The 3630-nt window shown below is 43.3% G+C and overlaps 1 non-coding gene across 1 annotated transcript; it reads left to right on the plus strand.

Moving 5' to 3' along the window:
* The first annotated feature begins 1222 nt into the window (after positions 1-1222).
* Positions 1223-1360, plus strand: LOC119937501. The gene has a single exon (XR_005454134.1). It is a non-coding gene; the product is annotated as a small nucleolar RNA SNORA7 (small nucleolar RNA).
* Positions 1361-3630: the final 2270 nt, after the last annotated feature.

Raw genomic sequence — 3630 nt, forward strand, 5'->3', positions numbered from 1 at the left:
ACATGACCAATAACTGGGCCTCTGCTCTTGTGATTGTAAATTGAATGGATAAATTAAATGGAAAAGGTTTCACTCGTCTTGCCAGGACAGTATCGGAACTGTAGGCTAAACTGAGATGAGGTGTGGGGAGGGATTTGACCCCTGAATCTAAGGCTAAATTTCTCCTACACTGGGGCTTCTGGGACCCTCCATAACCCAAATGGGCACTTAAACTCTTGTTTTTCATCATAAACCATTCTCTCCTTTGACTCCAAAATAGCGTAGATTAATGGAAAGAATACAAGCCTGTCAGCCTGGAGATGCAGGTTCTAATCCTGGCTCTGCCAATTTTCTGCTGTGTGACTTTGGGTAAGTCATTTAATCCCTCTGTTCTCCACTTTCCTCATCTGTAAAATGGAGATTCAATATTTGTCCTCACTCCCCTTCAGAGTGAGGACAAAGAGAAGCAGTGTGACTCAGTGGAAAGAGCATGAGCTTGGGAGCCAGAGGTCATGGGTTCTAATCCCAGCTTTGCCACTTGTCAGCTGTGTGACTTTGGGCAAGTCACTTAACTTCTCTGGGCCTCAGTTACCTCATTTGTAAAATGGAGATTAAGACAGTGAGCCCCACGTGGGACAACCTGATCACCTTGTATCCCCCAGCGCTTAGAACAGTGTTTTGCACTTGCTTTGCACGTAGTAAGCGCTTAACAAATGCCATCATCATTATTATTATTTAGAGTGTGAGCCTCAAGGACTGTATCCAATCTGCATATATTGTGCTTACTCCAGCACCTACAAACCCATAGCCTTGGGATTATCCTCAACTCATCTTTCAAATTCAACCCCTATATTCTGTCACCATATCCTGTCAGTTCTACCTTCATGGCATCTCTAGAATCCACCCCTTCCTCTCCATCCAAATTGATATTACATCAGTCCAAGCAACTATCATATCTTGTCTCAACCTCTGTATCATCCTCCTGGCGCATAGTAAGTGCTTAAAAAGTACCATTAAAAAAAGTCTCCCCAACCAGATTACAAGCTACTTGAAAGTGCAGATCATGACTACCAACAACACTATTGTATTTTACTCTCCCAAGGGCTTAGTACAGTGCTCTGCACATAGTAAGCACTCAATACCAATCGCTGATGATAAATAGTGCTGATTGGCTGATTGATAATTAATGCCATTGACTGATAGTACAGCACTTGTCTCATAATAAGTGCCCACCATAATTATGACCCTCCCAGTTTCGCGCCTGGAGAGTTTCCAGAGCTCTACCAGCCTCAACTACGGGAGGGAGAGTCAAGAAGAGGCATACCCATTCCATTCCCAGCTTGGCCAGTGGCTAGCGAGTGGAAGGCAATCTGCTACAAGACAAGACTCCCCTGTGCTGGGCAGCAGCGGCATGGGAGAGAAGCGAGGGCAGAGACTCAAATTTACTGGGTGGAAGGAGACAATGGCAAACCATTTCTGTATTTTTATCAAGAAAACTCAATGATGATGATGATTATGATGGTATTTGTAAGTGCTTGCTATGTACCAAGCCCTGTTCTAAGAGCTGGGGTAGATACAGGGTAATCAGGTTGTCCCACATGGCTTAATCCCCATTTTACAGATGAGGTAACTCAGGCACAGAGAAGTGAAGTGACTTGCCCAAAGTCACACAGCTGACAAGTGGCGGAGGCGGGATTAGAACCCACGACCTCTGACTCCCAAGCCCACACTTTTTCCACTAAGCCACACTGCTCCTCAATGGATACACTACCAACACAATTGCAATTGGAGGTGGGGCATTCTAGGAGAGATGTGTCCATGGTGTCGCTATGGGTCGGAGATGACTCGATGGCATAAAACAAGGCCATAATTAAGTAGCCATGAGGGTAACAAGCATGTATCATAGTGTTCTGCCCACAGAAAGTGTTCAATAAATACCACTGATTGACTGAATGTCACTCACTTCTTGGAGCCCTCTCCAAATTTGAAAGCAACAAATAAAATCAGAAGTAAGGATGCCGAGAAGAGTTTGTTTTAAATGTCCTTTGTCAATTCAAGTCACCTTTTTTAGCTGTTTGCTTTTAGCCTCAAACCTGAACGACTTCACACACAAAAAAAATAATTTGAGCAATCACAGCTTGCAAGAACGATGTGTTTTTTCCTTCACTAGATCTGTTTACATTATTGATATGAACCCTGCTGAACTGAAGAACTCAAAGTAATTGGCATTAATTTTCCCCACATTCACTGCTCGGTTATTGTTGATCTCGGTTTTCAGAAAAACTGAACAATTTACATTTTTTAGGCAACTTTCCTGTAGAAAGTGAAAGATGTATGGTCACTTTACACAAGAAAGGGAAATGATTTGCTTAAAGTCACCAAGCGAGTCAGAGGCAGCACCAGAACAGATTAGAAGCCTTTTAACTCTCACTTTCTCCCTTATCTTTAAATTACCTCCTTCTAGCATTTTAATGTCTGTCCTTGTCAACTGCATGCTTAGGTGAGCAAAACTCAAGCATATTAGATCTTTATTAAAAATATGGTGGAATGCTGTTTAAACACAGTTTCAATAAGCCTTGAAAGTTGATACTATAAAGACTTGGAAATATATGGGCTCAGTTAAAAATGCCGGCACTTAGAAAGATCTCTAGTGGCCAATCACTATTCAGAAGCAGCTATAATTTATGACGTTGATCACTGTGGCTAAGCCATTTAATCTAATAATCAACATCAATCTCTCATTTTTATTGCAACGTTCTGCGGCCTGAGCAGAAATCTTGCTCCTGAGGACAAATTAGGCAACCCAAAGTGACTTTTGAAAATAAATGCTCCTGGCAAGAACTTCCAGGGCTTCAATAGGATCAATTCACCCCAAAAGTACCCAAGAGGTTAGAAGGAATTAAACACAAAATGTGCTCCGTATAGGACGGTATTTCTTAAAATAGTGGTCACAAGCCCTAAAGGTCGCCAAAAGTTCCAACAATAATAATAATAATAATAATAATAATAATAATAATAATAATAATGGCATTTGTTAAGCGCTTGCTATGTGCAAAGCACTGTTCTAAGCGCTGGGGGGGATACAAGGTGATCAGTTTGTCCCACATGGGGCTCACAGTGTTCATCCCCATTTTACAGATGAGGTAACTGAGGCACCGAGAAGTTAAGTGACTTGCCCCAGGTCACACAGCAGGCATGTGGGGGAGCCGGGATTCAAACCCATGACCTCTGACTCTAAAGCCCGGGCTCTTTCCACGGAGCCACGCTGCTTCTCAGGACCAGCATGGTTTAGAGGAAGCCCGAGAGTCAGATAACCTGTATTCTAATTTGGACTCCGCCACCTGTCTGCTGTGTGAGTTTGGGGAAGTCACTTTGCTTCTCTGTGTCTGTGTCTCTGTGTCATCTGTAAAATGGGATTCAATGCCTGTTCATTCATTCATTCAATCATATTTATTGAGCGCTCACTGTGTGCAGAGCACTGTACTAAGCGCTTGGGAAGTACAAGTTGGAAACATATAGAGACAGTCCCTACCCAACGACGGGCCTGTTCTCCCTCCTACTCAGTCTGTACAGGACTGGGGCAGGGGTGGTGACTGATCTGATTACTGAGAGCTCACCTCCTCCAAGAGGCCTTCCCAGACTGAATCCCCT

The sequence above is a fragment of the Tachyglossus aculeatus genome, chromosome 1 (assembly GCF_015852505.1).
Source record: "Tachyglossus aculeatus isolate mTacAcu1 chromosome 1, mTacAcu1.pri, whole genome shotgun sequence".
NCBI classification, from domain to species: domain Eukaryota; kingdom Metazoa; phylum Chordata; class Mammalia; order Monotremata; family Tachyglossidae; genus Tachyglossus; species Tachyglossus aculeatus.